This window comes from Carettochelys insculpta, chromosome 10, assembly GCF_033958435.1.
Source record: "Carettochelys insculpta isolate YL-2023 chromosome 10, ASM3395843v1, whole genome shotgun sequence".
Taxonomy (NCBI): domain Eukaryota; kingdom Metazoa; phylum Chordata; order Testudines; family Carettochelyidae; genus Carettochelys; species Carettochelys insculpta.
This window is the reverse complement of record NC_134146.1, coordinates 25445650-25457777: the sequence shown is the minus strand read 5'-3', so window position 1 is coordinate 25457777 and position 12128 is coordinate 25445650. Positions and strand designations below refer to the sequence as shown.

The 12128-nt window shown below is 44.3% G+C and overlaps 1 long non-coding RNA gene across 1 annotated transcript in view; it reads left to right on the top strand.

The window, feature by feature from the left end:
• Nucleotides 1-12128, top strand: part of LOC142018314 (uncharacterized) — a 106046-nt gene that overhangs the window by 28756 nt on the left and 65162 nt on the right. The gene's annotated exons all lie outside the window — the stretch shown is intronic.

Sequence of the window (12128 nt, the reverse complement as noted above, 5' to 3'; positions counted from 1 at the left end):
TTACATTAAGTAAAGTGCCAGCTGTGCCCTCTGTTTTCACACCTGCTAAAATGCACAAAGGTGTTTGGTAAGGAAAAATAGCAGTTGCTCCATTTGCCCCACACTTAATTCTGGTAGATGGATGTCATACTAAATTCACAAACCAATAGGCTTATTTTGATTGTGTGCACTTGTACTGAGTTAAACTTTGTATCTTAGTCTTTCAATTGCTTTTGATGGGCTACCGTCAAATGTTCAAAAATGGAATATAGGGGCTACATTCTGTCCTAAGGTATGTTTGTATGATTCTAGAGCTTCAGCAATAGATACCACTTAGGGAAGAACTGGAATCTCTGCCTACCATTTTGCATTTTGATTGTAACTAATGGATCAACATATTTATATTTCCAGTTTAGAAACTATACAGTCAATTTGGGAATGCAGAAGATTTGAAATAACTAATGTATTACTCAGTGAATATATTAGAATTCTACTTAGGGCAGTTCTACCCTACACAGGAAGGTTGAATTAAGGTACACAATTTCAGTTTCGTTAATTATATAGCTAAAGTTGACGTACCTGAATTCGGGTTTCCGCACTGTCTCCATTAAGGTGATTGATGGGACCCAGCGCTCCTGTCGACTTCCTTGCTTCTAATAGGGGGCAGAAGTACTGTGGTTGACAGAGATGCCCCGTAAATTTGATTTAAAGTATCCACACTAGGCACACAAAATCAAACTCCAGAAGATCGACTGTGGCAGGGTCAGTCTTTCCTTTAGTGTAGACATACCCATGGAAATAGTTCCATGGGGATTTCAACAGAGGTGAGTAAATAAGTAGGGGGTGCTCTGTCAAGCATGAGGATGAACATTGTCAGTCAAATTCGGAGGCCCATACACAATCAAAATGAGGACAGCATGCAAATGTAACTGATACATTGAGCCCTTTGCTCAAACAAGGACCACAAAATTTTGATGCTATGTCAAAGGTGGACAATAATTTTTGCAGGGGGACCTCTTCACAAATTTGGTAAGTCACCAGGGGCTGGCTCTGGGACACTAGAAGGTCTCAAGCAGAAGGAGTTGGACTGAGGGATAGAAAGAGTGTAGGTGTGTGTACATGTGAGAGAAAGAGAGACACTGAGTGTGTATGAGAGACAGATACTTTGTGGCACGGATTGTGTGTATGGCATAGACTGTGTGCGTGCTGGGTAAATTTCTGAGCAATGCCATGATCTTTAAGAGTGGGAAAGTTGTCCTGTTGTGTTGTCTTTCCCATCCCCCGTTCTGGAAAGATGGGGTGTGTGGTTGGGAGAAGAGGACGAATGAGTGAGAGAGCTGGCTGCTGGAGAAATCTTAGCAACAATGCACTGCCTCTTCAGGCAGGCACTCATCTCACTTACTCACCATACTTAGGACTAGAGTGGCTCCATTGTTTGTCCTTTTCCATGACCCCTGCTCTGCAGAAATGAGGTACCAGGGTAGAAGGACACCATGGCTTCAGCACTCTCCCCCAACTCCCTGCACAGGTAGTAGGAGGGTCATGGGAGCAGTTCAGCTTCAGGATGGAGCAAGGTGCGGGGAGGGTAGTTGAACACATGCTGCCAGCACACTCTGCTAATCAGCTGAGCAGGCTGGATAGGAATGCTGGGAAGGCCAAATTTTGCCCATCCCTTCCCTATGTTATCTGTCTGTCTATCATTTTAGAGTGGGTGTGTCTGTCTCACTCCATCTGCCTGTGCATCTTTGAATCCATTTGTTCAAGAACTCTTAGATGTTAAGCGCTAGGAAAATTATATTTTGCAGTCAGCTTCCTTTCATCCTAAGTGAAACCACGATCAGGGTTTGGTTGTGTCCAGAAGACAGGAGCTGCCAGGAATAGGGCTGTTTTCCAGACAAGAAAAGGGAGAGGCAGAGAGAGGAGGGACATGATATGAAGCTTGGCCACTGGCACAGCTGCAGCACCAAGAGAGAGGCCAGCAGGGCACTGGGCTGTGCCATCCTGCCTGCCACCAGATTGGGTAAGTAGCTCCCCTGCCCCAAATCCAGGGTATGCTCCCCTCTGAAGACCCTGTAAGTTATGGGGTGGGTCTGTTATAGGAGGGCCTGCAGGGTGGGGGGCTGCAGCTCGAGGGGCAAGAAGGGTGGTTTCGAAAGTGAGGTTTCCTTTCTAATGAACCCCATCTACAGGGCTGTTTTGGCTTTCGAAATCAGCTCTTTCCAGAATCGAGAGCCTGCACGAGTGTGCAAATGAACCACGTGATATTTAAGTCCATGCTTCATTTGCACACTGATTGGCCACATTTGCATGCCCCTTCCAAAAGGGAGGGGCACCATAGCCACAGCCTCAGTCTGTTCTCCTCACACATAATGTAATTTAGGGTCTTTGACCCAGAGATGGCTGTTTGAATTTAGGCCAAATTGTTGATACTTCTTTTAAGAATGAATATGGATAACTGATTCCACACCTGAAGGAGGCCTGGGAAAACTTAAAGAATGGAACATCCAACACATTCAGTCATTTGCACTTAACAATCTGATCCTTGATGATCGTGTTGTTTAAAGGAGTTCCCACTGCACATATCTTATGTACCTGAGAATTATAGTTGCCAAAATATAATGACTGAACTTAATTTACAACTAAATGACCAAATTTTGTGACGCTGTACATTGCCACTACACAATAATCTTACTAAGAGTCAAGTCTACTGAGGAGGATGACAGCAGGAGTTATTCTGACAGACTCCCAAAACAATACTTCAAGGACTTCAAAAGTTTTAATTTTAAGATGAGATCTACAATATTTGATAAAATTGTATGGTCTCACAAACATTGCTAAGATAATAATGCAGAATGATCAAGCTCAGAACTTGCAATGAATAAATGATCACAAGAAGTAATCAAACAAATCTCAGATGTCATCATTCCCTGTTGAGCAGTAGGAAACATCTTAGATATAGCAGACTGTCAGATTTCTGTGTTTGAATTCACTTTTAAGAAATTCTTTGTGCCATTTCATGCAGTTGGAGATCATTCTGAAAAAAACAATCACAAACAGACTTACTGCTAGTGCTGCTGAGCTGCGAAGCTATGTGGAATATTATAATTTCTGATAATAATCTTTGCTGTGTCCATCACAGATTAGGGCAGAGGAAACTGGTGACAGGGAATCTTATTGAAGTGGTTCATTTTGTATTGCAGGATTGGTGATTATGTGTCAAATGATCTGATAACATTCCTCTAAATATGGCCTCGCATTTCTAACAGCATTAGATAAATGTTCAATATCTGTATAATAAAGTGGCAGCACAGGGAGAAATCAAATAGCAAATTAAATTTGGGTAGACCAGCTGCTCCCTTCATTTTATGACAGATCAGAGCATATCAGCTGGACATAAATAAGTAAGCCATTGCCATATATACTTGGAACTGACTGGATAGCTTTGTTCATGGACGCTGCCTGTCTTCTGGAAAAGCCTGAAGACAAGATTTTCTAATCCAAAACAAAGCACAAATAACAATCAGTGTGTAAGTATCATGTACGGCAAAGCACCTTTTTTCTCTCCCCAGCCTCAGTGCTTCCTCCACTGGTGATGGTGGGCGTGGGATAAGCAGCCTCACTCAGGCAGGGTTTGCTTTTCCTCTTCTGTGCCCCCTTGACCCAATCTTCAGGGTAGTCCTGAGGGTTGACCTCAGGGTGATCCTCCACCAAACAAAAATGGAAACAGTCTCATAACAAAAATCCAGGGGGGTACTTTTGATGCCTCCCTCACTGGGGCAGGCTGTCATCCTGTTGATTGCACTGATGCGTCAGTCCTTCCCTTATCAAGCACTCAGGTTTGGCTGTGTTCCCTATGGGAAGGAGCACAGCCTTTCACACCTGGAGCAGCTTATTTCCCTGTTGCCACTAGCCTAAGGCCTCCATTGGATTCAGGTGTCCCTAACTAACCTGAGGTAAACCCTTGTCACTTCATAGGGAAAAGGGCCTTGAACATTCTTGGACTAATATTTCGGCTTTCCAGGGGATCCTCTTGCCATTGTCTGGCCTGACTGTCATGTAGTCCTATCCCTTCCCCATCTCCAGGGGGTTGGGCTACTTGGGTTGAAGAACAGTGCACCCTTGGCAGTCCATCAGTATTACCACGCCTTGTCCCTGACCCTTGTTGCATTCTGAAGTGAATAGGTTGAAATGATAGAAACCATCTTGTTTCCCTGGCATTTCTTTCTTTGTGCCAGTGCCTCCATTTTAGGGGGCATGGTCAGTAATGAGAGTAAATCTCAGTCCAATTAAGTAGTAATGAAGGGCTTCCATGGCCCACTTTACTTCAAGGCATTCCTTCTCTACCATAGCATACCCTAGTCTTCCAGGGCTGCTTCTGTGTGGAGAACGAGTAATGGTCTATTTCACAGAAGGCTAGGAGGCAGGGGGGCTGACAGCCAACATGGGCCCTGGGGCAAAGTGGGAGGGAGCCTGGTTCTATGCCCCAAAAGGGGCAGGGCCAAAGGTGGAAGGGGCAGGCCAAGGGCAGTCACCCTTAGTACTCCTGGGACCATGACACTGGGTCCCTCACAGCTGCGTAGAACAACACTACTGGCATTTCAAAGAGGCCTGGAGCTCTGACCACCACTGCTGCTAAGTAGCAGCAGCAGCCAAGGCCAGAGTTATGGGCTCCCTTGAAATGCCAGACCCTGGCGAAACTGTCCTTTTTGCCCCTCATTGGTGGACATGTGTGGAGAGGACTAGTTACTAGGGCCATTGTATCAATTCTGGTCATTGTATCAATTACCATCCTTTGACTCATCCACAGAGAGTAGGCCTCCAAACCCTGGGAAGTCTTATCCTATAAGGACAGGATATGGGAGGTTTGGGTTCACCCTTGTATTCCCCTGTTCCTCAATTTGTACAGGGATGGCTGGATAATAGACTGCACCATGTACACAGGTTAATCTGATGCATGTGGCCCAAGACAGCTAGTCCTGCCCCACTAGTTTCTCTGAGACCACAGTGATAGCATTTTTGGCATCCACTAACACAATGGAATGTACGCCGTTTATCCCAACTGTCTGTGTGTATCTATGGTGCATCATCATGACTCCTATAAGATTTATCAAGCCATAAAAGTCTTAATGGTTCCTCAGGTTGTAATGCATGGGGACCTCCACGTAAGAACCCTGGGAATCTGTATGCCCTTCTTCCCCACAAACATAACACCTACCTCCTGCTCAAGGTATCTCCATATTCCTTGGACCTGTGGGCCTTACCCCATGACTCTCTTTCCCCTGGTCTCCAAGGTACTTCTAAGCCTCCTTCCTCACGAATATATACGCTATTATGCAGGCCCACTGACAATTGCAGCTGCACAGGGGCCCAGCATTTCAAAGGGCCCAGAGCTCCTAGCTGTGGAAATGCCATTCTACTGCTCCACACAGCTCTGAGGGCTGGTGTAGGAGGGTCCAGCATGGTGCTCTTGGCAGCGCTAAGGACTGACTGCCCTCAGCTCCACCCTTTCTGCCCAAGGCTCCACTGTTTCCAGGGAGCATGGAGCGGTAGTCCCCCACATCTTGTCCTTGGGCCCGTGGTAGATGTTGGCCCTGCTGCCATTAAGCAATGCCTTTCTGCCATATACATTGGACATACCAGCCTGCATCTAGGCAAAACAAGAAACAGACACAAATCAGACATCAAGAATGGTAACATACAAAAACCAGTGGGGGAACACTTTAATATCCCTGGACATACAGTTACTGACTTGCTAGTGTGGTTAGGAGGATTTACTGCTGTGGGTGTCCTCACAGGTCTCTGGCTCCATCGATGATTATAACCAGAAGGCTTCTTTTGGGCCTAATGACCACAGCAGACCCTGAGAGGGGTCCCAAAGACCTCAGACAACATAAGGATCGAAGGTGTGAGGCCAGGCTTATTGTAAAGCAAAGTACAATAACAGTTGTCAGTAGACTCTCCTGAACCAGTGCACATATGTGCTTGCCACAATGGAAAGATTCAGTCAGTGGGAAATTTCCACTGCCCCCTAGGTCATACAAAGACTGACCCCACAAGACACCACTGTATATACAGATACAAACAAATCACACCTCACTGCTGACACATCAAGTTGCCATGCTCTAATGTTGTCTGGTTACCACCCATCATCCTGTACTTCATGGTTTGCTTAGATCATTTCTATCCCTCATACTGTCATTTTAGACCCTTTCCTGAACCTGGGTCTGTATCTGTGAGGAGTGGGTACCAATGTCTTTTTTAATGAGCTGGTGGTACCATGTGATTTCAACCTTTTTCCGCATTTGGGGCCAATTACCAATTAGTGTTTTGCATTCCCAGCCCTGTTGGTGCCAAGTTCTGTTATCAGGGGTCTGCCTCTTGCTCACAGCTTAGCTTTGCTTTATGTTAGCCATGTTTTGTCCGTTGTTAGCTAGGCCTCAGGCTTCCGACCAGGCCTGTGCTGCATGGGTTTAGGCCTTCACGTTACTACAGCAAGTTGCCATTCCTAAGCAAAAAAACAAACAAACAAACAACCAAAAAAAAAAAACCCTCCAAAAACAGACTGCCATTCAAAACCACTGTATATGGAATTCATATACAAACTTGATATTGTCAAAATGGATCTGAATACAGACATGAAATGGCTCTCTCATTACCGTAAATAATTTCCCCTTCTGGTACACTCATCTTCTCATCCTTGTTGGAGGTTAGACCTATCCACCCTGATTTAATTAGCAGTGATGTTATGCTCACATCTCTGTATCCCTTCCTTTCTTTCATTTCAGGCATCTGAGGAAGTGAGTTGTGTCTCACAAAAGCTTACACCCTAATAAATGTGTTAGACATTGAATATCACCAGAATCCTCCTTGCTTTTGCTGAAATAGATTAATTGGGCTACCTCTCTGAAAGCTGTTTTACTGGGTAGGTGTCTTTTTCCTTAATTTAATCACCAGCCCTTTCATATCCTCGTCACCCCGCCTTTGTAAACAAACCGCTGAGTCCCTTCCCCAGGGACACCTCTTCTCCACAACACTTACATTTCACAAAAAGTCTGTGCTTTGGTTTAGAGCTCCAGCTCAGGTCTTGCATGCCTCCTGTATAAAACTCAGGAGGAGGGGCTCCACCTACCCCTAAATAGTGCCCAATGGGACAACCCTAATTACTGACTTAGGCTGTTTTAGTGGCAGTATACAGATATGTCCTATTATTTTCACCTTTACAGGCATAGTTGAATGTGCTTGGACCAGATTGTCCCCTTCTGTGGCTATATCCTCCTTCCCTTAGACTGAATGAGAGCACATTCTACAGCTGGGATTTGTCTGGGAGGAGGGAACAGGATCTGGCTAGGGTTAGGAAAGGGAGGGGCATGTTTGGAGGGGTGCATATTGTTCCCCTCCCATTTTGTCCCCCTAAAATCCCACTGTGTGAAAGAGAACATAAGTTTAAGAGGGTTCTTAATAAGAAATAACTAGTGGCAGTGCTTGATGGGCCATCTTTAATGGGGTATAGGAAGAAGACCTCAATTTTTCCCCATACATCTGTTTTATTATACAAAAGGCCATGCCTGCTGGAGTGGGGTTGGGTACACCTGGGGACCTAGGACCCAGAAAACTATTTCTCCATTTGGAATTTGGAGTATCTTGGCCCGGTCATTAGTGAGCAGATGCAGAGAGGCAACATGGCAAAGAGAACTTGGTATTACAGGGAGAAAAAGCCAATTCCCTTCTGACTGGAAAGATTTCAGAATCTATATACCACTGGCCTGATACTCACAGAAAGATTGCTTTAAAAAGCTCAGCCTTTTGGGATGTTTGCTCAAAAATATATGGTTGATGCCACAGCTTCCTGAAGGCTACTGGGTCTTAGGTTTCCCTGGTTCTATCAGATAGACCTGTTTTATGAGGAATCTGGGATGAAGGCAAACTATGACTATGAAGGAACATACTGTATATCATAGATCTTCATGAACTTCTCTTGCCTTCGGTGAGATTTACTGGATATCACTGAGTGAATATTCAGGGAGGATAAAGGATCTACTTCGTTATCCCCCAAGTTGATTAATAGAATTATATCTAGCTGTTATGTAGATTATTTAACCTTTGGGAAGCATTTGCAGATCATCTGTTGAAAAGCCCTGTATAAATTCAGAAAGTTGTTATCATTCCACTATTACCAAAGGCTGTTGGAGATGTTTGTGTGATAGTGTGATCTAGTGACAAAAGTGGTTTATTTAATAGGAACTGTATAGATGGTCTAGATGGTGGCCGTCTGTCATCTGTGTTCCTGTTGGATAAAAGACCCTGCTAACAGGCAGAGGCGGGAGGTAAGGAGAAGGGGACAGCTGACAACTGTCATGTGCTTGGGCAGAAATCCATGCTCTCAAAAGGGGTGGAGCCTTGGGTGGAAAGGACAGGGTGGGGACAGCCAGTACTCAGAAAGCAGTGCACATCTCTGAGGTGGCACAGCTGTCTGGTGGCAATTTAAAGGGCCTGGGGCTCTGGCTGGTGCTGCTTCCACAGTTTCAGTGGTGGTGGCTGGGAAGCCCACACACTTTTGAATCATTGGACTCTGGGGCAGTTTCCCCTTTTGCCCCCCCATTGGGTGCCTGGTCAAAGGTCAAAATATTGTTCCTTGCACCTGCAAATGTAACTGTGTGGCTGCAGCTGCAGAGAAATAACAAAGCTGCTGAGGAAGAAACTGGCTTCCCAGCAATTTCCTCTTCTTAGAGATCCTAGGAAAGTTTAGTTTGTGCCTTATAAAGTTAAGCATATGGTAAGAAAACTCAAACAACTGATACATTGGGCTTCAATACAAAACAATTTCAATTTCTTTCCTCCTGGGTAATCTGCAGAAAATCTGGAGTTACCTGAAAATTAAAATGGGAGCCCCTTTGTGTGTATGAGAAATGCAACTCAAAAGCTGTTAAAAACTACTTAGCATCTGGTACAATTTACTGCCACTCACTAGTAACTACCTCAAGTGTTCCCGTCTGTAATAAAAATGACATTCAAATTATATTTACAACTCTGCTAATACTACTCAAAGCCTTGCATTTGTCACTTCCAGCCTGTCTAATTCACGAATGCATTGCAATCACAGCCTTCTGAAAAGCTGCTCTCAAGTGCTGCAGTCTGACGGTAGTCCTCTTTGGCTGGAAGATGATCTATGTTTGAAGACTGACATGTTCATTCTCAGTGGTGCTGACAGCTGCCATGGGCCTGGGGGCAAGGTGAGAGGCTGGGGTGGAGACAAGGGCTGAAGTGGCAGAGCTTGGGGCAGTCAGTCCTGCTTTTCCCCAGCCCCCACTGCATGTGATGTGGCAGCACAGCACTCCATGGTGTTTATAAGGGGTCTGGACATCTGGCTGCTACTACTGCAGCAGCAGCAGGTGGTGCTCTGGGCCCCTTTGAAGTGCCAGGCCCTGTGGCAACTGCCCCGTTTACCCCCTTCCACCCTGTAGGCAGGCCTGTTCATTCATGAGAAGACTAGGCAGAAAAAAAGCAGTGTAGATGGGGCTCTTTTGAAAATAAACTCCACCTTCAAAAGAATCCTTCTTCCTGAAACAAAATAGGAGGACCAGCAGTCCATCTAACCCAACACCCTGTCTTCAGCAGGGGTCAGAACCAGGTGCTCCAGTTAATGGTGCAGACCCTGCATTAAGTGGGGGTACCCTGCTTCTCCCCCATAGGCCTGATGTAGATAGTTAGAGACTAGTTTAAGCTCTGAAGCACAATTTATCTCTCAGTGCTCACTTAGTACATGTCCTGGTGCTCTGCATGGGCCGGGGGGATGAACCAAGCACTACTGGTACACTCATCCCCCTGCCTCCTTAGCGTAAGGATTTGGGCAGACCGATGAAACTCCATCTTGTCCAGCTAAGTGAGTCTAAGGAACATTGGCCTGCAACCAGCCTAGCAAGGTAGGATATGCCTGATCACTGTGAACAGTAGAAAAGACCAAACTATATACCAGCTGACAGTTCGATATGCATCACAAGTAGGGTGACCAGATTGCAAGTATAATTGGGATTGGGGGTACTAGATGCCTATAAAAAACAAAACCCCAAATATTCGGACTGTCACTATAAAACTGGTATACCTGGTCACCTTAATTGTAAAACATAAAAGTCCCACCCCACCAAAAAATAAATTGTGTGAAGTCAGGAAACAGAGTAGACAAAGAATTGCTGCTTTCATTGCAGTGTGGTTTGTAGTGGATTTTTTTTTAGGATTGCTGGGGAATTTACTGTTCTATTTTGCTTTATGTGTGTATTGGCCTTCATGAATGATGTAAATCATGAAAGCTCCTTTCCTCCGCATCTGGTGTTTGTGATCCTCATACGTGATAAAGTTTAAAGCTCAGTGTTTGGATGGTTACCTTCAACTCTGGATAATTTTGAAATCTGGTGGCCTTTGCTTAGATGAGAAGCAGGCTGGATGAACTATTGTTAGGTTGGTGTGAAGGGATGAGGGTTAGGGGATTTTCCATTTACTAAAACTCTATACACTTTAGAGCTAAGAGAATTTACTCAGTTATATCTGTTGAAGGAAATAAATCAGATTTGCTGCTGACAGAATGAGGAATAACTCCTCTGAAATAGGCTCCTGGGCACTACACTAATGCAAATTTCAGTCACAGATGAATTTGGGTCAGGTCCTTTCTTCTACTAACAAAAATCTGCAGCAAGAGTTACTTTCTTCCCTCCCCGCGTAATTCAGAAACTCTGGTTCTGTAGTTTGACATATCACGTGAAAATAAATAAACAAAATATGAGAAATCCTCAAACAATCTAAAACTATTACATTTTGATAAATCAGGTACTCTAGATGTAATTTATTAATCTAATCACATATTCTGTGACAGTCTGCTGTTCATTCATTGAGCACAGTTATTCATAAAACACTTCCCATAATAATGAATTTGTCTTAACAAAATAATATCTGAACACCTCAAGCAAAACAGTTATTGAATGGCTATCCCTTTTTTAAAAGTTCCTGAGTTTGTTATCGGTGTATGGAACAGCAGGTGAGTGAGAAAGAATTGAACCTGGCACTGTGTCTACACGTGCATTCCTCCTTCAAAAGAGGAATGCAAATGAGGGAAATTGGAATTGCAAATGAAGTGCTGATTTACATATCTCACACTCCATTTGCATAATCTCTTTTCAGAAGAGATTCTTTCAACGGAAGTAAAGCAGTGCAGATGCAGCTGTTTCAAAAATAAACTCCATCTTCAAAAGACCCCTAGGTTATCATCAATGTGGTGCAAGATGCTGACCAGTGTTCCCTCTAATTTTTTCCATCCATGGGTGAAATAAATTTTGTTATGTGCATCAAGGCATAGGTGAATGTGCACCACCAATAGAAACACATGCTGCTATATGTAGGGGGCTGTGGGTGCTCTGCTAATCAGTTGGGTGGCACCTGAATCTCTCCTGGGCATCTGCCCAAACACTCAGCTTACAGGGAACACTGAAGTGTGGACTGAGGAATTCTGGGACCTCCATTGTTTTGTTTTTCTTATAGAGATACTCCAGTTTGAGTAACCTTTGTTTCTTGGATTTCTCTTTGTGCCTACTGACTGGCTCATTCCTACCTTTGTTGTTCTGCTTGGGTATCTAAGAATGGGATAACCAGGATGGATTTTGTCTGTCTTTATTACTTGTCTAGCTATTCTTTAGCCACTTCCCTTTCTCCAGAGTTATGCTCACATTCTGATGTCCTTAAGGATGACCAGCAGCAGTATGGATTAAATGAGCATATGGGTCTGACCTTGTTCCATTTGAAGCCAATGATAATTTTGTCATCTGCTTCAGTGGGAGCAGGACATGGTCCAAATTTTTCATGCATTTCTCCCTCTCCTGGAATAAACAAACCGCCTGCATTTGTATTTAATAATTTTCTTGGGAATTTTTAAAATACAACTGAGCGAGCAACAAAACAAGACTTTCTTTGGTGTCTCAGGACTCAGCATTTGCACCAGTGCTGCCACCTCTCCAAGGAACCCTTTCGGATGCATGCATCAACTGAGAGTCCCATTTGTCACTGTGTGAGCCATGAAAAACTGAAGTGATTGGTGTAAATTATGCGAGAAAGGTGCGTTGCAATTTTTATCCATAACAGATGTGAAAATCAGCCTCAGAGGGCTT